Genomic DNA, 25,407 nt, shown 5'->3' on the forward strand with positions numbered 1-25,407 from the left:
AGAAAGGTGTGTTCAAGTCCTTTTCCATTTTAAAATTTGGGTTGTCTTTTTGTGGATGATTTGTAAAAGTTCTTGATGTATTCTGAAGGAGACTCCTGTCAGATATATCATGTGCACATATTTTCTTCAGTTCTGTGGGCTGTGTTTTCACTTTCTGATAGCACCTTTTTTTTTTTTCTTTTTTTGCGGTACGTGGGCCTCTCACTGTTGTGGCCTCTCCCGTTGCGGAGCAACAGGCTCCGGACGCGCAGGCTCAGCAGCCATGGCCCACGGGCGCAGCTGCTCCGCGGCATGTGGAACCCTCCCGGACCGGGGCACGAACCCGTGTCCCCTGCATCGGCAGGCGGACTCTCAACCACTGCGCCACCAGGGAAGCCCTGATAGCACCTTCTGATGCACAACATTTTTTAAAGTTGAGGAAATGTAATCTGTCCATTATTACATGAGTATTGTAACCATCTGCCTTTGCTTATCTGTAACTTTCCACTCCAACGGTAAGAAACCTGGCTTCCAACATTTGTCATTCATTGAATTTATTGCTTGCTCCGTTCCAGCTTAGTACAGATATAGTAGTTTCAGTACTGTTAGCCACTAACACCATGGAAAGAACTTACAGAGTCCAGTATTTAGGTATGGCACAGTTTGCCTTTGTTCTACAGATTCCATTCTTTTCTGTAGCTAACTAGGTCAAGTACCTTTTGCCCAATAACAGTTGAGTTTTTTTCCTACATTTCTAAATCAGATTATTTTTCACATTCTCTGTTCTACCCTATGACACTCCCATATCGTAAATAACTATATTTGAATATGTTATTTACTTGTTGGGTCGTAAAAATCCATGGTTTTAGACTAATGCCACAGGAGGAGCTAAGCATTTCCCTCCTATCTTCTGGCTTAGGTGTCACACTTAGAAGAGTGTCTACCCCGAGATTCTGCATATATTTACTAAAAGGGCTTCGTTTTATACCTCTCATCTTTAATCCATCTGGATTTCCCTTTCAAATAACAAAAATGCTATTTCAAATTTTAAAAAAATGAAAATTCACCAGTCCCCTCTTAAAATATGTGGGCAGACACAAAAAGTCACCTTTTGTATAGTTTCATTTATAGGAAACATCTAGAATAGGTAAAGAAACAGGTAAAGGACGAGGATTAGGGGTTGTGAGAGGCTGGGGGAGGGAGGAATGGGGAGTGCGTGCTTTGGATACAGGGTGTTATTTGGGGGGAATTAAATAGTTTGAAACTATTCAGTGGTGATATTTGCACAGCGTTGTGAATACTTAATTTCACAATTTAAAATAGAAAAAGTTTAAATTTTATTATTTCACACGTAAAACATAAAGGACGGGATGCCATAAATGTGGGGAAAAAAATAAAATTACAAACCACACAAACGCAAACAACTACAGGGGAAGGAAAGTAAATTTTGGGTGGGGGAGTGGGTTGATGGTGTAGATCGGGAGTTGACAGCAGTGGTGGTTGCAGAGCCAGCTCTGCCTGGGTGTGTGGTGGTTTCTGAAATGGCTTTAGGTCTCCTGCAAGAGCTGGTGCATGCTCTCCCTGCAGGGGTGGTGAATTTTGACCTGGCTCTGGGTCTCTGGCTGGAGCTGTGAGAGAAGAAAAGATTACCCACATGCCTGCCTTTCCATGTCCTTTTCCAAGGACAGAAATCTTCCCAGAGCCTTCCAGAGAAGGCCCAGCCCAGGAACTTCTCAGACTGCAGTCCACCAGATGGGTGGTTTGGGGCCAGTCTTTGCTCCTGGCCCAACACCAGCCTCTGGGTACTCCTCCCTGTGTGGCCCAGAACTCACCCCTCCCACACACTCACATGCACCCACCCCCGGCCTTCCCACCTTTGGTCTCTGCCTTGGTGGGCTCCAGGTCCTCCAGCTGACTCAGGGGAAGGTTGACATAGTGTTCCAGGTCAGAGCTGGATGTGCTGAGCTGCACATAAGCCCAGGAAGGGACCCTGGAGAATGGCTTGGGTGGTATGCGGGCAGGAGGCCTTTCCCATTCATCTCTGGGCCCTGGTTCTGGAGAACCCTCCATGGACACACTCACCAGGATGCTGCGTTGGCCCTCGTTGGCAGTGTGGTGCAGTGGCCCCTCACTTGGGGAGATGGATTAAGTGTCGCCATCAACAAGCTCCTCGTGGCTCTGTGGGGTGGGGCTCTGCAATGACAGTGACCAGCAGCCAGCCTGGCCCGGATGTATCAGAGCCCTGCCAGGCCTTTATCTTATCGCTGCTTCTCCTGCCTGCTAGACCTTCGGCTTCCAGATCAGGCACAGACCCGTGTCTGCTCAGATATCCACCTGGGAGGAAAGAGATGCCTCTAGAGGGCTTGGGATAAACCTCGGGCAAAAGGGCGCTGCCCCAGCTCTCCACATCCCACCCAGCCAGCTTTGACCTGGAGTGTGGATATGACCAGCTCACCAGGCTTCTGACCTGCTCTTGCTTGAAGTAGACCCACTCCACATAAACCCCCGACGTCCACACATACAAGGAGGGGACATAGGGTTACCTGGGTGGAATCAGAGTGGTGGCCTGGTATAATTAATTCCTGCATCATATGGTAGTGCTACTTTTAATTTTTTGAGGAACCTCCATACTGTTTTCCATAGTGGCTATACCAATGAACATTCCCAACAAAATGCATGAGGGTAAAAAAAAAAAAGAAAAAAAAAATGCATGAGTGTTTCCTTTTCTCCACATCTTTGCCAGTACTTGTTATTTGTTGTCTTTTGGTTGATAGCCATTCTTTCAGGTGTGAGGTAATAACCTCATTGTGGTTTGGGTGTGCATTTCCATGATGATAAGTGATATTGTTTATCCTTTCATGTGTCTGTTGCCCATCTGTATATATTCTTTGGGAAAATGCTTGATCTTCTGCCAATTTTTTAATTGGTTTTTGTTTTTTGGAGGTTGAATTGTGTGAGTTTTTGGTCTATTTTGGATATGAACCCCTTACCAGATATATTGTTTGCAAATATTGTCTCACATTCAGTAAGCTGCCTTTTCATTTTGTGGATGGTTTCCTTTGCCGTTGAAAAGCTTTTCAGTTGGATGGAGTCCCATTGGCTTCTTTTGCTTTTGTTTCCCTTGCTTAAGGAGACAGATCCCCAAAATATTGCTAAGACTGATGTCAAAGAGCATACTGCATATGTTTTCTTCTAGGAGTTTTATGGCTTCAGGTCTTACATTGAAGTATTTGATTCATTTTAAGGTTTTTATAGATGTATGAGTAAGGATTCCAGTTTGATTCTCGAGCATGTAGCTGTCCAGTTTTCCCAACACAGTTATCGAAGAGGCTATCTTTTCCCCATTGTATATTCTCACCTCCTCTGTCATAGATGAACTGACCATAATGTGTGGGTTTATTTCTGTGCTCTTAGTTCTGTTCCATGGATCTGTGTGTTTCTTTGGTGCCAATACCATATTGTTCTGATGATTCTAGGTTTGTAGTATAGTTTGAAATCAGGGAGTGTAACATACCCAGATTTGTGCTTCTCTTAAGATTGTATTGACTTTTCAGGTTCTTTTGTGTTTCCATACACATTTTAGAATTCTTTGTTTTAGTTCTCCAAATAATCCCATTGGTATTTTGATAGGATAGGAATGGTATTGAATCTCTAGATTGCCGTGAGGTGTGGAATCATTTTAACGATAAGAATTGTTCAAATCCATTAGCACAGCATATTTTCCCATTTGTTTGTGTGGTCTTCAATTTCTTTCATCAAGGTCTTCCAGTTTTCTGAGTACAGGTCTTTTACTACCTGGTTTAGATGTAACCCTTAGGTATTTTATTTTTGTTAATGTTATTGTCAGTGGAGTTGTTAATTTCTCATTCTGATAGTTTGTTGTGAGTGTATAGAAATGCAGCCGATTTCTGTAGATTAATTTTCTATCCTGCAACTTAACTGAATTTTCCAATGGGTCCTATCTGTTTTGGGGTGTCGTCTTCAGGCTGTTCTATAGAGTACCATGTCATCTACAAACAGTGACAGTTTTACTTTTTCCTCTGCCATTAGATTCCTTTTATTTCTTTTTCTCATCTAATTAGTATGGCTAGGACTTCCTAGACCTTGGAACGAAAGTGGCGAGAGTGTTCAGGGTTAGAGTTAGGTTTAAGCATAACTGGCCCTCTTTCCCTTCCTCCCTCTCCATCTCTCTGAGGCCTCCAGGAAGGACAGGACTAGTCTAGGGTCACACATGACTTAGGGACTTGAGCTGGACCATTGTTTCTCTGCCCCTGGTCATGGGCCTGGTTTTGTGTACTATCTGTGTAATTCTTTGATCAGGTGTTTATTCAGAGCTTTCCCTATTTTTAATGGGGTTTGTGTTAGAGTTCTTTGTATATTTTGAAACAAATCCTTTGTTAGATATGTGTTTACAAATATTTTTCTCAGTCTGTGGCTTGTCTTCTGATTTTCTGAATAAGGCCTTTCACAGAGTAGAAATCTTTAATTTTACAAAGTCCATGATATTCCTTCTTTTTCTTTGTGGATTGGCTTTTTGTGTTTTTTGTTAAAGCTTGGAGCTCATGATCTACATGACCAAACCCAAGCTCCTGTCAATTTTCTTCTGTTTTCTTCTATAATTTTGAATAGTTTTGTATTTAAAATTTTTCTGTGAATAATTTTGAGTGAATTTTGTGTAAGTTTGCATCTACATTCATTTCATTCCATGCGGTTTCCAATTAATTGTTCCTTAACTATTTTTAAGAAAGTTGTGGAGTGCTATCTCTATTTCAGTTTGAATTTCCACAGTTTAATGGATTCAGCAGTTCTGCCTGCAGGGAGCGCTGTCACCAGTGAACTGTGAGTGAGGCGCGCCCTGCAGTTCCGGGACTGTCCACAGGGGGGCCAAGCCCACCTCGCTGACCCACGGCGCATGCGCATTCCACCTGGGACTTGGCTCTGCGCGCCTGAAAGGAATTCTGTTGCCTCAGGCACCCGCTTGGGCCTGGGATGCCTCGCTGACAGCGTCTCTGCCAACAGGAGCTCAGTCTCCTTAGGGCTCGCTGGGGTTCAGCTTCAGAACAACACAGGACTGCGTCCCTGCAGACTGGAGCTGAGTTTCCTTACGACCGGGAGGAAAAGGTGAGAAAACAGTGAGGAAAAGTGGGGAGAATTTCCTGTGTGCGACTGACTGCTGAGAGGCGGTCCATCTTCATACAACCCAGGAAGGGCTTCATGTTGAAAACTGGGTTTTCGTCAGTTTTGTGGGCAGTGTAACCGGCATGACTTATGTGGTGTCCATTTTTCCCAGCACTGCTTATTGTGGGGACTGTCCTTCCCCTTGGTGTGTCCTTGGCCCGTTTGTCATAAATTAACTGACCCCATCCACGTGGGTTTAATTCTGGGCCCTCTGTTCTGTTCCTGTTGCCCACGCGCCTGTTTCTGTGCCAAGTCCACACTTTTGGTGACTGTGGCTTCCTGCTGTAGCGTGAGGTCAAGGAGCGAGATGCCCGTTCTCCTTTCTGAGGATCGCTTTGGCTAATTGGGGTCCTTTGTGGTTCCATACAAATATTAGGATGATTTGCTCTGTTTCTGTACAAAGTACCATTGAAATTTGGTAGGGATTGCATTCACTATGTACATTGCTTTGGGTAGAATGGAAATCTTAACGTTAATTCTTCCATTCCATGAGAACAGGATATCTTTCTCTTTATTTGTGTTCTTTTTCAATTTCTTCATCAGTGTCTTAAAAGTTTTCCATGTGCAGGTCTTTCACGTCCTTGGTTAAATTTATTCATAAATTTAAATGAATACCATTTCATTCTTTTTGATGGAATTGTAAATAAGGTTTTTTTTTTCTCTTTCTGATGGTTCATTGTTAGTGTTTAGAAATGCAACTGATTTTTGTGTATTGATTTTGATACTTTACTGAATGCATTATTTCTAGTAATTTGTTGGTGGAATGATGTGTAAAATTGGAATTCAAAAACCCAACTCTTTCTACCACATCCAGGTCATCCATAACACGGAAGAAAGTGGCTCCTAATATAATCTTCCCACAGTGCCTCTAAATTACGTGTGGACTTTGGGTGAACTGGATCTGGGTAAGGCTGGCCTCTATATGAAGTTTGATGTTTTCTCTGCTTTTCCGGCATGGTATTCACATGGTGTTTTGAAAAGTAATTTACTTTCCAGTAATTTTGAACATACAGACAACTCTACATACATAAAAACAAGTCTTGTATCTTGATTAAATATATTCCTAAATATTAATGTTGACATTTAAAATGGAATTCTTTTCATAATTTTTTTCAGATTATTGCTAGTGTATACGTATAAGATAGATTTTCATGAATTGATACGTTTCTTTTTTTTTTCATTTTAACATCTTTATTGGAGTAAAATTGCCTTACAATGGTATGTTAGTTTCAGCTTCACAACAAAATGAATCAGTTATATATATACATATATTCCCATATCTCTTCCCACTTGCATCTCCCTCCCTCCCACCCTCCCTATCCCACCCCTCCAGGCGGTCACAAAGCACTGAGCTGATCTCCCTGTGCTATGCGGCTGCTTCCCACTAGCTATCTACCTTACGTTTGGTAGTGTATACATGTCCATGCCTCTCTCTCGCTTTGTCACAGTTTACCCTTCCCCCTCCCCATAGCCTCAAGTCCATTCTCTAGTAAGTCTGTGTCTTTATTCCTGTTTCACCCCTAGGTTTTTCATGACATTTTTTTTTCTTAAATTCCATATATATGTGTTAGCATACGGTATTTGTCTCTCTCTTTCTAACTTACTTCACTCTGTATGACAGACTCTAGGTCTATCCACCTCATTACAAATAGCTCAATTTTGTTTCTTTTTATGGCTGAGTAATATTCCATTGTATATATGTGCCACATCTTCTTTATCCACTCATCCGATGATGGACACTTAGGTTGTTTCCATCTCTGGGCTATTGTAAATAGAGCTGCAATGAACATTTTGGTACATGACTCTTTTTGAATTGTGGTTTTCGCAGGGTATATGCCCAGTAATGGGATTGCTGGGTCATATGGTAGTTCTACTTGTAGTTTTTTAAGGAACCCCCATACTGTTCTCCACAGTGGCTGTATCAATTTACATTCCCACCAACAGTGTAAGAGGGTTCCCTTTTCTCCACACCCTCTCCAGCATTTATTGTTTCTAGATTTTTTGATGATGGCCATTCTGACTGGTGTGAGATGGTATCTCACTGTAGTTTTGATTTGCATTTCTCTAATGATTAGTGATGTTGAGCATTCTTTCACGTGTTTGTTGGCAGTCTGTATATCTTCTTTGGAGAAATGTCTATTTAGGTCTTCTGCCCATTTTTGGATTGGGTTGTTTGTTTTTTTGTTATTAAGCTGCATGAGCTGCTTATAAATTTTGGAGGTTAATCCTTTGTCAGTTGCTTCATTTGCAAATATTTTCTCCCACTCTGAGGGTTGTCTTTTGGTCTTGTTTATGGTTTCCTTTGCTGCGCAAAAGCTTTTAAGTTTCATTAGGTCCCATTTGTTTATTTTTGTTTTTATTTCCATTTCTCTAGGAGGTGGGTCAAAAAGGACCTTGCTGTGATTTATGTCATAGAGTGTCATGCCTATGTTTTCCTCTAAGAGTTTGATAGTTTCTGGCCTTACATTTAGGTCTTTAATCCATTTTGAGCTTATTTTTGTGTGTGGTGTTCGGGAGTGATCTAATCTCATACTTTTACATGTACCTGTCCAGTTTTCCCAGCACCACTTATTGAAGACGCTGTCCTTTCTCCACTGTACATTCCTGCCTCCTTTATCAAAGATAAGGTGACCATATGTGCGTGGGTTTACCTCTGGGCTTTCTATCCTGTTCCATTGATCTATCTTTCTGTTTTTGTGCCAGTACCGTACTGTCTTGATTACTGTAGCTTTGTAGTATAGTCTGAAGTCAGGAAGCCTGATTCCTCCAGCTCTGTTTTTCGTTCTCAAGATTGCTTTGGCTATTCGGGGTCTTTTGTGTTTCCATACAAATTGTGAAATTTTTTGTTCTAGTTCTGTGAAAAATACCAGTGGTAGTTTGATAGGGATTGCATTGAATCTGTAGATTGCTTTGGGTAGTAGAGTCATTTTCACAATGTTGATTCTTCCAGTCTAAGAACATGGTATATCTCTCCATCTATTTGTATCATCTTTAATTTCTTTCATCAGTGTCTTATAATTTTCTGCATACAGGTCTTTTGTCTCCTTAGGTAGGTTTATTCCTAGATATTCTTTTTGTTGCAATGGTAAATGGGAGTGTTTTCTTGATTTCACTTTCAGATTTTTCGTCATTAGTGTATAGGAATGCCAGAGATTTCTGTGCATTAATTTTGTATCCTGCTACTTTATCAAATTCATTGATTAGCTCTAGTAGTTTTCTGGTAGCATTTTTAGGATTCTCTGTGTATAGTATCATGTCATCTGCAAAGAGTGACAGCTTTTACTTCTTCTCTTCCGATTTGGATTCCTTTTATTTCCTTTTCTTCTCTGATTGCTGTGGATAAAACTTCCAAAACTATGTTGAATAAGAGTGGTGAGAGTGGGCAACCTTGTCTTGTTCCTGATCTTAGTGGAAATGCTTTCAGTTTTTCACCATTGAGGACGATGTTGGCTGTGGGTTTGTCATATATGGCCTTTATTATGTTGAGGAAAGTTCCCTCTATGCCTACTTTCTGCAGGGTTTTTTTTTTTTATCATAAATGGGTGTTGAATTTTATCAAAAGCTTTCTCTGCATCTATTGAGATGATCATATGGTTTTTCTCCTTCAATTTGTTAATATGGTGTATCACGTTGATTGATTTGCATATTTTGAAGAATCCTTGCATTCCTGGAATAAACCCCACTTGATCATGGTGTATGATCCGTGTAATGTGCTGTTGGATTCTGTTTGCTAGTATTTTGTTGAGGATTTTTGCATCTATGTTCATCAGTGATACTGGCCTGTAGTTTTCTTTCTTTGTGACATCCTTGTCTGGTTTTGGTATCAGGGTGATGGTGGCCTCACAGAATGAGTTGGGGAGTGTTCCTCCCTCTGCTATATTTTGGAAGAGTTTGAGAGGGATAGGTGTTAGCTCTTCTCTAAATGTTTGATAGAATTCGCCTGTGAAGCCATCTGGTCCTGGGCTTTTGCTTGTTGGAAGATTTTTAATCACAGTTTTGATATGTTTCTTTTTTTGAATTTTATTTATTTTTTTATACAGCAGTTTCTTATTAGTCATCCATTTTATACACATCAGTGTATACATGTCAATCCCAATCTCCCAATTCATCACACCACCACCACCACCTGCTGCTGCTTTCCCCCCTTGGTGTCCATACGTTCTCTACATCTGTGTCTCAATTTCTGCCCTGCAAACCGGTTCATCCATACCATTTTTCTAGGTTCCACATATATGCGTTAATATGCGATACTTGTTTTTCTCATTCTGACTCTTACTTCACTCTGTATGACAGTCTCTAGATTCATTCACGTCTCTACAAGTGACCCAATTTCGTTACTTTTTATGGCTGAGTAATATTCCATTGTATATATGTACCACATCTTCTTTATCTATTCGTCTGTCGATGGACATTTAGGTTGCTTTCATGACCTGGCTATTGTAAACAGTGCTGCAATGAACATTGGGGTGCATGTGTCTTTTTGAATTATGGTTTTCTCTGGGTACATGCCCAGTAGTGGGATTGCAGGGTCATATGGTAATTCTATTTTTAGTTTTTTAAGGAACCTCCATGCTGTTCTCCATAGTGGCTGTATCAATTTACATTCCCACCAACAGTGCAAGAGGATTCCCTTTTCTCCACACCGTCTCCAGCATTTGTTGTTTGTACATTTTCTGATGATGCCCATTCTAACTGGTGTGAGGTGATACCTCATTGTAGTTTTGATTTGCATTTCTCTAATAATTAGTGATGTTGAGCAGTTTTTCATGTGCTTCTTGGCCATCTGTATGTCCTATTAGGAGAAATGTCTATTTAGGTCTTCTGCCCATAGATTGGGTTATTTGTTTTATTAATATTGAGCTGCATGAGCTGTTTATATATTTTGGAGATTAATCCTTTGTCCAATGATTCATTTGCAAATATTTTTTCCCATTCTGAGGGTTGTCTTTTCGTCTTGTTTGTAGTTTCCTTTGCTTTGCAGAAGGTTTTAAGTTTCATTAGGTCCCATTTGTTTATTTTTGTTTTTATTTCCATTACTCCAGGAGGTGGATCAAAGAATATCTTGCTGTGATTTATGTCAAAGAGTGTTCTTTCTATGTTTTTCTCTAAGAGTTTTATAGTGTCCGGTCTTACATTTAGGTCTCTAATCCATTTTGAGGTTATTTTTGTGTATGGTGTTGGGGGATGTTCTAATTTCATTCTTTTACATGTAGCTGTCCAGTTTTCCCAGCACCACTTATTGAAGAGGCTGTCTTTTCCCCATTGTATATCCTTGCCTCCTTTGTCATAGATTAGTTGACCATAGGTGCATGGTTTTATCTCTGGGCTTTCTATCCTGTTCCACTGATCTGTGTTTCTGTTTTTGTGCCAGTACCATGTTGTCTTAATTACTGTAGCTTTGTAGTATAGTCTGAAGTCAGGGAGTCTGATTGCCCCAGCTGTTTTTTTTCCCTCAAGACTGCTTTGGCTATTTGGGGTCTTTTGTGTCTCCATACAAATTTTAAGATTTTTTGTTCTAGTTCTGTAAAAAATGCCATTGGTTGGGGCTTCCCTGGTGGCGCAGTGGGTTAGAGTCCGCCTGCCAATGCAGGGGACATAGATTCGTGCCCCAGTCCGGGAGGATCCCAAATGCCGCAGAGCAGCTGGGCCCATGAGCCATGGCTGCTGAGCCTGCGCTCTGCAACGGGAGAGGCCATGACAGTGAGAGGCCTGTGTACTGAAAAAAAAAAAAAAAAAAAAAAAAAAAAATTCCATTGGTAATTTGGTAGGGATTGCATTCAATCTGTAGATTACTTTGGGTAGTATAGTCATTTTCACAATATTGATTCTTCCAATCCAAGAACATGGTATATCTCTCCATCTGTTTGTATCATCTTTAATTTCTTTCATCACTGTCTTAGAGTTTTCTGCATAGAGGTCTTTTGTCTCCTTAGGTAGGTTTTTTCCTAGATATTTTATTCTTTTTGTTGCAGTGGTAAATGGGAGTGTTTGATAGAATTCACCTTAATTTCTCTTTCAGATTTTTCATCATTTGTGTATAGCAATGCAAGAGATTTCTGTGCATTAATTTTGTATCCTGCAACTTTACCGAATTCATTGATTAGCTCTAATAGTTTTCTGGTGGCATCTTTAGGATTCTCTACGTATAGTATCATGTCATCTGCAAACAGTGACAGTTTTACTTCTTCTTTTCCAGTTTGTATTCCTTTTATTTCTTTTTCTTGTCTGATTGCCGTGGCTAGGACTTTCAAAACTATGTTGAATAATAGTGGTGAGAGTGGACATCCTTGTCTTGTTCCTGATCTTAGAGGAAGTGCTTTCAGTTTTTCACCATTGAGAATGATGTTTGCTGTGGGTTTGTCATATATGGCCTTTATTATGTTGAGGTAGGTTCTCTCTGTGCCCACTTTCTGGAGAGTTTTTATCATAAACGGGTGTTGAATTTTGTCAAAAGCTTTTTCTGCATCTATTGAGAGGATCATATGGTTTTTCTTCTTCAATTTGTTAATATGGTGTATCACATTGATTGATTTGCGTATATTGAAGAATCCTTGCATCCCTGGGATAAATCCCACTTGATCATGGTGTGTGATCCTTTTAATGTGTTGTTGGATTCTGTTTGCTAGTATCTTGTTCAGGATTTTTGCATCTGTATTCACCAATGATATTGGTCTGTAATTTTCTTTTTTTTGTAGCATCTTTGTCTGGTTTTGGTATCAGGGTGATGGTGGCCTCAGAGAATGAGTTTGGGAGTGTTACTTCCTCTGCAATTTTTTTGAAAGAGTTTGAGAAGGATGGGTGTTAGCTCATCTCTAAATGTTTGATAGAATTCACCTGTGAAGCCGTCTGGTTCTGGACTTTTGTTTGTTGGAAGAATTTTTTTTTTTTTTTTTTTTTTTTTTTTTTGGTGGTACATGGGCCTCTCACTGTTGTGGCCTCTCCCGTTGCGGAGCACAGGCTCCAGACGCACAGGCTTAGCAGCCATGGCTCACGGCTCAGCCGCTCCACGGCATGTGGGATCTTCCCGGACCGGGGCACAAACCCGTTTCCCCTGCATCGGCAGGCGGACTCTCAACCACTGCGCCACCAGGGAAGCCCTGTTGGAAGATTTTTAATCACAGTTTCAATTTCATTACTTGTGATTTGCCTCTTCATATTTCCTATTTCTTCCTGGTTCAGTCTTGGAAGGTTATACTTTTCTAAGAATTTGTCCATTTCTTCTAGGTTGTCCATTTTATTGGCATAGAGTTGCTTGTAGTTGTCTCTTAGGATGCTTTGTATTTATGCAGTGTCTGTTGTAACTTCTCCTTTTTCATTTCTAATTTTATTGATTTGAGTCCTCTCCCTCTTTTTCTTGATGAGGCTGGCTAATGGTTTATCAATTTTGTTTATCTTCTCAAAGAACCAGCTTTTAGTTTTATTCATCTTTGCTTTTGTTTTCTTTTTTTCTATTTCATTTATTTCTGCTCTGATCTTTATGATTTCTTTCCTTCTGCTAACTTTGGGTTTTGTTTGTTCTTCTTTCTCTAGTTCCTTTAGGTGTAAGTTTAGATTGTTTATTTGAAATTTTTCTTATTTCTTAAGGTAGGCTTGTATTGCTATAAAATTCCCTCTTAGAACTGCTTTTGCTGCATCCTATAGGTTTTGGATCCTCATGTTTTCATTGTCATTTGTCTCTAGGTATCTTTTGATATCCTCTGATTTCTTCAGTGATCGCTTGGTCATTTAGTAACGTACTGTTTAGCCTCCATGTACTTGTGTATTTTACGTTTTTTTCCCTGTAATTGGTTTCTAATCTCATAGAGTTGTGGTCAGAAAAGATGCTTGATATGATTTCAGTTTTCTTAAATTTACTGAGCTTTGATTTGTGCCCCAAGATGTGACCTATCCTGGAGAATGTTCTGTGCGCACTTGAGAAAAAAGTGTAATCTGCTGTTTTTGGATGGAGTGTCCTATAAATATCCATTAAATCTATCTGGTCTATTGTGTCATTTAAAGCTTGTGTTTCCTTATTAATTTTCTGTTTGGATGATCTGTCCATTGGTGTAAGTGAGGTGTTAAAGTCCCCCACTGTTATGTTACTGTCAATTTCCCCTTTTATAGCTGTTAGCTGTTGCCTTATGTATTGAGGTTCTCCTATGTTGGGTGCATATATATTTATAACTGTTATATCTTCTTGGATTGATCCCTTGATCATTATGTAGTGTCCTTCCTTGTCTCTTGTAACATTCTTTATTTTAAAGTCTATTTTATCTGATATGAGTATTGCTGCTCCACCTTTCTTTTGATTTCCATTTGCATGGAATATCTTTTTCCATCCCCTCACTTTCAGTCTGACTGTGTCCCTAGGTCTGAAGTGAGTCTGTTGTGGACAACATATATATGGGTCTTGTTTTTGTATCCATTCAGCAAGCCTGTGTCTTTTGGTTGGAGCATTTAATCCATTCACGTTTAAGGTAATTATCGATATGTATGTTCCTGTTACCATTTTCTTAATTGTTATGGGTTTGTTTTTGTAGGTCCTTTTAATCTCTTGTGTTTCCAACTTAGAGAAGTTCCTCTAGCATTTGTTGTAGAGCTGGTTTGGTGGTGGTGAATTCCCTTAGCTTTTGCTTGTCTGTAAAGCTTTTGATTTCTCCATCGAATGTGAATGAGATCCTTGCCAGGTAGAGTAATCTTGGTTATAGGTTCTTCCCTTTCATCACTTTACATATGTCATGCCACTGTCTTCTGGCTTGTAGCATTTCTGCTAAGAAATCAGCTGTTAACCTTATGGGAGTTCCCTTCTATGTTATTTGTCGTTTTTCCCTTGTTGCTTTCAATAATTTTTCTTTAATTTTTGCCAATTTGATTACTCTGTGTCTCTGCGTGTTTCTCCTTGGGTTTATCCTGCCTGGGACTGTCCACTTCCTGGACTTGATTAACTATTTCCTTTCCCATGTTAGGGAAGTTTTCGACTATAATCTTTTCAAATATTTTTCAGGTCCTTTCTCTCTGTCTTCTCCTTCCCTATAGGGACCCCTATAACGCAAATGTTGTTGCATTTAATGTCGCATAGGTCTCTTAAGCTGTCTTCATTTCTTTTCATTCTTTTTTCTTTATTCTGTTCTGCAGCAGTGAATTCCACCATTCTGTGTTCTAGGTCACTTATCTGTTCTTCTGCCTCAGTTATTCTGCTATTGATTCCTTCTAGTGTATTTTTCATTTCAGTTACTGTGTTGTTCTTCTCTGTTTGTTTGTTCTTTAATTCTTAGATCTTTGTTAAACACTTCTTGCATCTTCTCAATCTTGGCCTCCATTCCTTTTCCGAGGTCCTGGATCATCTTCACTATCATTATTCTTTCTTTTTTTTTTGCTACGTGGGTCTTCACTATCATTTTTTTTTTTTTTTTTTTTTGGTACGCGGGCTTCTCACTGTTGTGGCCTCTCCCATTGCAGAGCACAAGCTCCGGATGCACAGGCTCAGCGGCCATGGCTTACGGGCCCAGCCACTCCGCGGCATGTGGGATCTTCCCCAACCGGGGCACGAACCCATGTCCCCTGCATTGGCAGGCGGACTCTCAACCACTGCGCCACCAGGGAAGCCCACTATCATTATTCTGAATTCTTTTTCTGGAAGTTTGCCTATCTCCACTTCATTTAGTTTTTCTCGGGTTTTATCTTGTTCCTTCATCTGGTGCATAGCCCTCTGCCTTTTCATCCTGTCTATCTTTCTGTGAATGTGGTTTTTGGTCCAAGGCTTCAGGATTGTAGTTCTTCTTGCTTCTGCTGTCTGCCCTCTGGTGGATGAGGGTATCTAAGGGGCTTGTGCACGTTCCTGATGGGAGAGACTGGTGGTAGGTAGAGCTGAGTGTTACTTTGGTGGGCAGAGCTCAGTATAACTTTAATGTGCTTGTCTGCTGATGGATGGGGCTAGGTTCCGTCTCTGTTGGCTGTTTGGCCTGAGGTGACCCAACACTGGAGCCTTACCAGGGTCTTTGGTGGGGCTAATGGCAGACTCTGGGAGGGCTCACACCAAAGAGTACTTCCCAGAACTTCTGCTGCCAGTGTCTTTGTCCTCACAGTGAGCCACAGCCACCCCCCACCTCTGCAGGAGACCCTCCAACACTAGTTGGTAGGTGTGGTTCAGTCTCCTATGGGGTCCCTGCTCCTTCCTCTGGGTCCCAGTACACACACTACTTTGTGTGTGCTCTCCAAGAGTGGAGTCTCTGTTTCCCCCAGTCCTGTCGAAGTGCTGCAATCAAATCCCGCTAGCCTTCAAAGTCTGATTCTCTAGGAATTCCTCCTCCCGTTGCCAGACCCCCAGGTTGGGTAGCCTGACGTGGGGCTCACAACCTTCACTCCAGTGGGTGGACTTCTGTGGTATAAGTGTTCTCCAGTTTGTGAGTCACCCACCCAGCAGTTATGGGATTTGATTTTATTGTGATTGCGCCCCTCCTGCCATCTCATTGTGGCTTCTCCTTTGTCTTTGGATGTGGGGTATCTTTTTTGGTGAGTTCCAGTGTCTTCCTGTCGATGATCGTTCAGCAGTTAGTTGTGATTCTGGTGCTCTCGCAAGAGGGAGTGAGAGCGCGTCCTTCTCCTCTGCCACCTTGAACCAATCCTAGATCGCCCGTTCTTACAGATCTTCAGATTTGTTAGCCTCTGCATTGCATGAGCCAGTCAGTCAGTTCCTTACAATGAATCAATCTCACATAAGTCCTGTTAGCCGTTTTCCTTCAGTTTTGGTCAGTAATCCTTTTCTTGTCTAGTTTGCTAATGTTTTTCATGTAAGATATGTCACAAGATTGATGGCCTCAAACCTTCAACTTCAGCTTTCCTTCTTTTGCAAGTTAGGATTGGGTTTAGGTCAACTCCCCACCAAGCTTTTTTTTATTGCTACCATTTAAAGGTGAGTTCTAATCCAGGAGCCTGTCAGTTTGAACATGAATTGGATCATTTTTGAGGGGAGTGGTTCGGTGCCAATGGGTTGTGGAGCTCCCTACAGTCAGCCACGTCAGACTCCGAGCCTGATAGTTTTCCTGTAATTTTGCTGAATTAGTTGACTAGCTCAAATAATTTTTTGTTAATAAAGGAAGTTTTATTTATAAGATGATGTAGTCTGTGTTCCGTGCATAGACACAGTTTTAATTTTTCCATTGACACATGGGTGCCTTTTATTTGTTTCCTCAAGACTGGGTAGAACCTCTAGTACACTATTGAGTAACAGTGGTGAAGGCCAGCTTCCTGGCCTTGTTTCTGATTTCAAGAATAAATCTTTAACTTGAGCATGATGTTTCCTGTGGCTTTGTATACTACTCTTTTCCATATTGAACAAATTTCCTTTTATTCCTACTTTCTTGAGTGTTTGTATCATGAAATAGCACTGGATTTTGATTATAGCTTTTTCTGTAATAATTGATATGATCATGTGTTTTTACTTCACACCTTTATTGTGGTTTAATACATTGCTTAGTTTTAATGTTGAACAACCTGACCTTTCTGGTGTAGAGACATTTGCTTGTGGCATCATCCGTTTCATGTTCAGTTGGTTTCATGCTCTTATTTGTGGAGGATTCTTACATTCCTATTTATAAGGTATACTGCTGTTGTTTTCTTTTTTATGATGTATTTGTGTGATTTTTATTCATTTGGTTTGGTGTTAGTGGTTTGGAGGGTTAGCATTAGGGCTGAGACTGGTGTGGGGGCCAAGTTGGGTCATGGTTTATGTTTGCTGTTGCGATCTAATTTTTATGGTTATGACTTATTTATGCATATGGTTAATTAATAAGCATTACGGTTTGATTATGGTTATGGTTTTGTTTATTGGTTAAGGTTTATGGTTTTGGTCTCAGGGTCTTTGGCCTTAGGGTTCTGTGTTGGAGTATGGGTGTTAGGGTATGGGTTAGAATTAGGGTACAGGTAGGATATGGGTATGAATACGGGTTAGGGTAAGGTACAGGTTTAGGGTATAGGCTAGAGCTAAGGTTAGGTCAGGGTTTAGGGTCAGGGTCAGAGTTTAGGGTTAGGGTCAGTGTCAGGATTAGGGGTCAGGGTTGAGCTAGGCCATTGCTTTTCTCCTTCTCCTGTTCTGGGCTCTGATAGAAGATGAATGAAATGTCTGCTCTGGCCACTCACTGTTCCAAACTGAACTCAACCTCAGCCAAGTGTTCTTAGGGTCTCAGAGGTCATGCAGGGTTTCCCTCCACGCTCCCACCTGGGAAGGGTGATGCAGGCCCCACTCTGTCAGGGCAGCCCCACGTCCAGCAGAGCCCTGACATGCAGGGTACTCAGTAGACACGTGTGGATTTTTTTTTTTTTTTTTTTTTTTTTTTTTTTTGGCTGTGTTGGGTCTTCGATGCTGCACACGGGCTTTCTCTAGTTGCAGCGAGCGGGGGCTACTCTTTGTTGTGGTGCACGGGCTTCTCATTGTGGTGACTTCTCTTGTTGTGGAGCATGGGCTCTAGGCACATGGGCTTCCGTAGTTGTGGCACGCAGGCTCAGTAGTTGTGGCACACGGGCTCTAGAACGCAGGCTTGGTAGTTGTGGCGCATGGGCTCAGTTGCTCCGCAGCATGTGAGATCTTCCCAGACCAGGGCTTGAACCCGTGTCCCCTGCATCGGCGGGCGGATTCCCAACCACTGCGCCACCAGGGAAGCCCCGACGTGTGGATTTTATACAGGAGTGGGTGCATTGAGCTGCCAGCCCCCAGGTGCTGCCTTCTTGAGGTCTGGTGGGGCCCTCCTGGGACTGGATGTGTCCTTTGTTCCATCTGCATGGGTGTAGAAACAGGACTCAGAACAGCCCTTGGCCTCTGAGCATCCAGGCAGACATCCATGGTCTTCCAGCTCAGGTCAGCCTTGGCCCCTCAAGCCCCCTGTGGCCAGTTACTGATTGTGCTGCTGGGTAATTGAACAACTACCTGGGCAGCCTAGACAGTTCCTTGGGATGTTTCAGTTCCCAACATCCATGTCATTGAGACAAATATCTCTTCCCTTACAGCCTCTTAGCCTGCCAAGACAAGTAATAACCCTCCAAATGTTGAGCTTGGCCCTGGTCATGACAATAATGAACAGACTGTGGCCCTGAAATTCTTTGACCTTCTGGTTGTAACAAAGATTGACATTCATGTTCATTGAGAATCAAAGGTATGGAAGCATCTGGGCCTCCTAGCAGGCAGTTTCATGTTGTGGCCATATGGCCTTGGGGAGATATGTGCATCCCTGGCCCATACCCTGTGGTCTCTGGAAAGACACCAACTGTGTTATCATGGTATAAAATAATCCACGAGACTCCCTCTGTTTCATTTCAACTACTGCAACTCTAGTAGTTGGTCTCTGCTCTTCATAGAGAGAAGAGACTGGAAAATGAGCAAATTTGTTCCTTGTGGGTGAGTGAGTAATGTGGCCAAGGGGTAGGCATGGCTCCCACCCCCCAGGGCCAGGAATGAGGTCTGTGTGCCTTCTGAGGGCACACAGGCTATTCTTGGCCAGTCTTTAAAATGTGAGGACCGGATGCCCAAACCAGGAACCCTGAGTTTACCACCAGCAACAAAGTTGCTTTTTCAGCAAATGGAAGAGCTTCTTGCCAAACTGGGAGGACAGGATTGGATGAGTGGCCACAGCCCCTGACCCTAAGTGAATCCCGTCCTTCCTTGGGCTTCAGATACACAGCTATGCAGTAGGCTGTCAGTAACGTGGTATCTGCTGCTTTCCGCAACCCAGCATCTATTCTCAACATCTCAGCTTTTGGGAATTACATCTTGCCTGCTTCCGGTCCACACATTTGCAGAGGATTGATCCCATGTTCCACCCCCCCTTGAAGATGGACATATGATCCACCTCTAGCCAATCCCATGTTCCATCCTCTTGGCACTCTGGTGGGTTCAAGCATGAGACCATGACCTAAGCCAGAGCAAAGGTATTTAAAGCCATGACTTTTCATGGAACCTAAAGAAGGAGAGACCCTTCGCAGTAGGATGGACATGAGTGGGTGTTAGCCTGCAGTTGCTGAAGGCTCCTGATGCAGAGAGACTGTGCCTGTGGATGGGGCCACCACAAAGTCACTTAGTAAGAGAAAGGGACCAGGTCATACTGTGAGAGTGCGAGCTTGTCTCACCAGGCTCAAAACCACTCCTATAACTGCCTCTTGCAAGTATATTATTTTCTATCATTAAGAAATTTATTAAATTTATTAACTTATTTCCTGTCAGTAAGTGTGTCCAGTCCCTTGGAATCAAAAAATTCCTTGCTGACACATCAGAACCAATAATCCCTGAGGCTCCCTTTGGCAGGGTGTCCTCACCTGGGGGGTCATGGTGGGCAGAGGTGGCAACACTGGGTGGGGTCAGATCGTAGGGGAGCTGCTGGGCATCTCTGTTCTTGTTCCTTCCCTGTCTAGAAGAGGGAAACCCCAGAGTAATGAGAGGAGAACCAGCAGGGGAAAGGGGTCCCTGGGTGGCTAATTGGTCTGTTTGTATTTGCCTTATTTTAGGGGCATTTTGTTAATGTGTTTTTATTACAAAATCACCCATTTCCTCTACATTTCCAGTTTGATACAATAGCTTTCTCTTATTTGACTTATAATTTTTCCTTCCTTCTAGCTTCCTACAGAATTGTCACAATGAATGAACACATTTTGATACCTTTTTATATATTAACTGAAGTCCATATTTTATTCTAATTCCCTTTGTTTTTCCTTTTTCTGTCCCAGATCCCATCCAGGGCACCACATAACATGTAGTCATCATGTCTGTCTGGCCTTTGACAGTTTCTCAGACTCTCCTTGTTCTTTGTGGAGGAGGACTCGTCAGGTATTTTGTAGACTGTCCCATGTTGGGATTTACGTGGTGTTTTTCTGTCATGATTAGACTGGGTTTATGGGTTTTGAGGAAGCAAATCACAGAGGTCAACTGCGTTCTCATCATTTTAGGTCAAGTGCGTTCTCATCATTTTAGGTCAAAGGAACAGGCTCTCAAGGCAACTTATCACCATTCATGTTAACTTTGGTCACGTGGCTGAGGTCCTGTTTGTCAGTTTTCCCTGCTGTGAAGTTATTTTTCCCATGTCCATGCTGTGTATCTTATTTAGGAAGAACCCACACTTCAGAAGAGGGTTACCCTCCTCGATGGATGAATGGCTGTGTGTCTACATCAGTTATTTGGAATTCTTCTGCATAGGACATTTCTATTCAACACAGTTCATAAAAAGTGTTTGTAGTCATTTTACTAGTGTGGACACCTGATTAGTTTTTACACTTGTGGTTATAATTCAGCAGTACAGTACAGTATTTGGGTGCTTAGTTCATTCTTGCTTTGACTGTTGAGAGCTTTCTCCACTGTCTCATGGAATTATGTCAAATGAAAACATCTTGTGAGTCGTCCGTCCCCCCAGCCCCCTGCTGGTACTTCTTTACTTTGATACTTTAAGATTATCCTGGCTCATATATTTACTGAGTCCTAGTAGCAGCCATTTCTTCAAAGAGCCCTGATTCCTTTAATTAGAGGATGGTATTAAAAACTTACGTTTGAAAGCTAAATGTACTCAGCTGATAATGCACTGAAATATATATGCATGTATTCCAACCTGTGCATATACACCTAATTATAAAGATTTCTATGTGGAACTGTCTGTATCCATGTTAAACTAAAGATGAATTTATATAGATGTCATCACCCTGATCCATTATTACATGGATATTGTAACCTTCTCCCTTTGCTTATCTGTAGCTTCCTATTCCAATGGTTAGAAACCTGGCTTCCACCATCTGTCATTTTTTGAATTCATTGCTTGTTCCATTCCAGATTACAGATACAGTGGCTTCAACATTCTTAGCTCCTGCCTGCAGGGAAAGAACTTTGAGTCCACTGTTTGGGTACAGTACATTTTGCATTTAGTCTAGAGATTCCATTTACTTCCAGAATTACTAAGGTCAGCACCTTTTGTCCCACTACCAACAGTGAGGTTTTCTCATACATTACTAAATCAGTTTTTGTTAAATTCTGTAATGTATCCTGTGGCACTCCCATATGCTAAATAACTAAAATTGAATGCATTATGATTTATTTGTTGGGCCGTAAAAGTTTCTGGGTTTAGACAAATGCATAGTGGCAGGTATTCATCACTGAAGTATTGTATGGAATATTTCAGTCCCCCACCCATAACCTGTTTACCGTCTGTTTTACCTGTTTCCGAATGTCATAAATGGGGTCATACAGTGTTTAGCACTTCAGACTGGATTCTTCTGCTTAGCAATATACATGTAAGGTGGTTGATGGTTCACTCCTTTGCTATACCATTGCATATATGGAAGGAAAAATAATTTTCCCTCTACCCTTCTTTGTTTTTCATTGAGGTCCCCTCCTTACCCCCCATAAAAAATGAAAGGCAGATGAACTGGAGACAAATAATCAGAAGTTTAATAACATATGTACCTCCTATATGCAAGGGAGATACTCAGGAACACTGAGTAATGCCCTGAAATGGCCCAAACCATCACCTTAAATACCATCTTCATCTAAAGACAAAAGAAAGGAAGGGTATGGATTTAAGTAGTAGCTTTCTCCATTGGTAGAGTTTCTTGAGATTTAGTCATCCTTCCTATTCCTTGCAATGGAAAGGGAGATAACCTTTCAAATGGAGATTTCCCTTATAAATATATATATTTCCCTCACAAAAGGGCAATCTTGACTTGGTTTTCAGAGATTCTCATGTTGTCTTCTTTTTAAAAAAAAAAACAAAAAATAATCAGCTCAAAATAATCCTTATGCCAAGAGGCATATTGGGGTGGCATATTCCGCTCCCCTTGAAATGGAGGTACCCCAATTTGCTTATGCATTCTTCTGCTGAAGAACATCCTGGTTTCTTTAAGTTTATAGCCATTATGAGTAGAAGTGCTGTGCTTAATTACATCCTTGTTTGCGTTTGGACATAGTTCTGAAAAGCAGTTGTCTAAATACTGGAGGCAGGATGTTGGATCCTGAGGTGAGTCTTATTTAGCTTTGGAAAAAACTTCCAAAATATCTTTTAAAGTAGCTGTATATGCATTTCACCAGCAGTAGAGGAGAGTTCCTGTTCACCTCCCATCAATCAGTAGTGGCTTTTTTTTGGAGTTTATTAATTCTAATAGGTGTGCAGTGCTATCTCTGTTTTCATTTGTAATTCCCTAATGGTATATGATGTTGGGCATATTCTTGTATGCTTATTTACTGTCTGTATAATCTTCTTTGGCCAGGTGTCTGTTCTAATCTTCACCCATTTTTAAGGAGGTTTGTTCTAGATTTCTTGGTGTAATTTGAGTACAAATCTTTTATCATGTTGCAAATAATTTTTCTTTCAGTTTGTGGCATGTCTTTTGGTTTTCTGAATAAGGTATTTCATGGAGTCTAATGTTTTAAATTTTTAAAGTCCATGTTCATTTTATTTCTTTTGTGGATAGGCTTTTGAGGTTTTGTGTTAAAATCCATCACCAAATCCAAGGTAATGTAGATTTGCTTCTGTGTTTTCATCTACAGTTTTTATAGTTTTCCATTTTAAATTTGTCTGTGGACAATTTTGAGTGAGTTTTGGTTCTAGGCTGTAAAGTTTGTGTCTACATTCTTTTGATTGCATATGGTTTCCAATTATTCTGTAACTCTTTTTGGAGAAGTCATGGGATATTTGGCTCCATTTCAGTTTGAATTTCCAAATTTAGTGGTTTCTGCAGGCTTGCCAGCTTGGAGCATGGGCTCCACTGAACTGAGAGGTTGTGACCTGCACTTCCCAGTTGACCAGCAGGAGGTGGTACGCCCACCTTGCTGATCCTTGAGGTGCATATGTGCTCCACTGATGAACTTGGCTTGTGAAGGAACTTGGCTTCTCACGCTGCTGATTGAAGTTCAGTCTCTTCAGGATCCGCCATGGTTTCAGCATTGGGACAACACTGTTGAGTCCATGCAGGCAGGAACCAGATGTCTTCAGGAACTGCCAGGAGGCACCACCATGGGACGAAAAGGTGAGGAAAAGGTGGGGAGAAACCTCCTGTGTGTGCTTTACTGCTAAGCGGTGGGGGGGGGGGGGGGGGGTGTCCATTTTCAGAGGACCCAGCAGAGGAAGGGCTTGATGTGGAAAATTGTGGATATTAGTTTTGTGTGTGGTGTTGACAGTGTCTGGTGTTCTTTGATGTTTGGTGTAGAGCTTTCTTGGCACCATTTATTGAGGGGACTGTCCTTTCCCTGTCTTGTGTTCTTGGCTCCTTTGTCATGAATTAACTGATGACGTACAAATGGGTTTCGGTTCCTCCGGCCCATACACCTGTTTTTGTGCCAGAACTACACTGTTTTAGTTACTATAGCTTCATAGTGTAGTAGGAAGTCACGGAGGGAGATGCTTCCAGCTGTGTTTTTCTCTTAGGCTCACTTAGGCTATTCAGGGTTCTTTGTTGTTCCATACAATTGGTAGGATTGTTTGTTCTGTTTCCATGAGAAATGCAGTTTGAATATTGGAGGGATTACATTGAATGTGTACACTGCTTTTTTTGCCAAATTAAGTTGTATGGACCCCTCCTTGGGATCCATACAGCTACATAGTTGTCTAAATATAGCCAGTCCTCTACTAGTGAGTGAGATTGAACAATTGGCTGTCTCGTTGAACTGGTTCCCCAAAAGGGGACTAGACTGGACGAGAGGCCACCACATGGTAAGAACATCTCTTTGTCTTCTGTGTGTGTTGTACGTCCTAGTCTGTTCTTTATACGATTGAAGCTTCAGTCTCTGTTGTCTGTCCTAATGCTCTTGAAACCCCTTGCTGCAAATGTGGGCACACGCTGAGCATTTTTAAAGGTCACTGGGGCACTTACCACTGGAAGACTTCCACGAAAGGATAAGTCTGTCACAGAGCAGGGTAGATGAGCACTAGGCATCCTGCTGACTGAAAAAAATGTAAGTAGGCAACTGTGAATGCTCACAGCCCCCAGAACCCCTGCTGCATTCCCACCTTCAGGATGTAATCAAAAACCCAAGAGCACATCCTTGGTGTTGGTCTGTTGTATCCCAATTTGCCGTCCTGGGGCAGGGTACATGTCTCTGTTGGACAGGTCTCTCCCCACTACCCTCCACTGCAGATCCCTAGGGATCCCTTCTCAGACACAAACTCTTTACAAATGTTTCTGCCAGATTTCAGGAAAATCACCTTGCCTACTGGGAAAACAAGAAAAGGACCCCCAAATCGTCCAAAGTCCTTGGGTCCTTGTAGCTGAGCAAATGGAGAACTGGACACACGCCAAAGGGGCATTTGGCCTCCCTGCCCAATTTAGTCTGAGGAATATTCCACAGTCCTTTCCCCACTTGGGTGGGTGTCCAAACCCTCCTGAACATCTTAGTCTCTGGGGAAGAAAAGGCACTGATTATAACTAATGCAAAGGAGGAAGCTGATAAGACCAAAATAATGCAGGACACACTCTATACCAGACTTGAATCCAGGCCATTCCTGACATGGACTCTAGGGGTGGAACCATTAAGAGGAAAACGGTCAGCAGCACCTCACACAGTTCAGGGACTTGATACTTCAGGGCATTCAATAGGCTGCGAAGAAACCCATAAATTAGAATAGGATTCAAGGAGTCATCCAGGGACTGAAGGAAAACCCCCTCAGATGTCCTAAGCAACTGCTTAGGATTTGTGGGGAAGAAGGGGGAGAGGTGGTGGGGAGCAGAACCAGCACCCCTGAGAGGCAGCTGGGGTAGGGGAGGGGCTCCCATGCCCCAAGGGGGAAGAAGGGGGACTGTTGGGAGGGCAGAGGATCAGAAGGGAGCACAGCCAGCATTTCCCCTACCCACTTGGGCCCCAGGGAGCCTGCTGAGATCCCAGGCCTGACCCTCTGCCCACCAAGGCCCCCTTCAGCCATGTGGGTCTTGAGGGAGTGGGAGGGAGGGAAGGGGGAGCAAAAGTAAAGACCAGAGTGAGGGGACAGGTGCCTCTGAGAGGCAGCTGGGGAAGGGGAGGAGTTTCTACACCCACTGGGGCCCACCCACATTAGGGGTTCAGCAGTGACAGGGGAGACCCTCAGGAGAGCAGAGGAATGGAAGGGAGCAACAAGTGCTTCCCCTGCCCTCTTGGGCTCCCAGGACTAATGCTCCACCCTCAGAGTCTCCTTCCTGCTGCACAAAGCCTAAGCCCCACCCAGCACCCTAAGACCCCCTCCAACCCTGCCCACACACCCCTTTATCTCCAAACTCCACAGTGCAAGGCACCCCTCAGGCCATGCTGCTTTTCCCTGCCTAGGTCCCACCCCCAAG

At 42.2% G+C, this 25,407-nt stretch overlaps 2 long non-coding RNA genes across 10 annotated transcripts in view; one reads left to right on the top strand and one right to left on the bottom strand.

Moving 5' to 3' along the window:
- The window catches only part of LOC117308454 (uncharacterized), a 102,581-nt gene that overhangs the window by 54,872 nt on the left and 22,302 nt on the right, over positions 1–25,407 (top strand). For 7 of the 9 annotated variants that reach the window (XR_012326539.1, XR_004522447.2, XR_012326538.1 and 4 more), the window contains exons 4-6: positions 4,785–5,100; positions 5,972–6,062; positions 19,849–23,127. This is a non-coding gene — a long non-coding RNA (uncharacterized lncRNA). The remainder of the gene's footprint in view (positions 1–4,784; positions 5,101–5,971; positions 6,063–19,848; positions 23,128–25,407) is intronic. The other 2 variants (XR_004522446.2, XR_012326541.1) reach the window with 2 other exon arrangements.
- On the bottom strand, positions 1,234–25,315 carry LOC109548411 (uncharacterized). Its single transcript, XR_002174490.3, has 3 exons — positions 23,971–25,315; positions 1,854–2,313; positions 1,234–1,607 (listed from the first exon to the last, which is right to left on the bottom strand). It is a non-coding gene; the product is annotated as an uncharacterized lncRNA (long non-coding RNA).

The sequence above is a fragment of the Tursiops truncatus genome, chromosome 16 (assembly GCF_011762595.2).
Source record: "Tursiops truncatus isolate mTurTru1 chromosome 16, mTurTru1.mat.Y, whole genome shotgun sequence".
In the NCBI taxonomy this organism is placed as follows: domain Eukaryota; kingdom Metazoa; phylum Chordata; class Mammalia; order Artiodactyla; family Delphinidae; genus Tursiops; species Tursiops truncatus.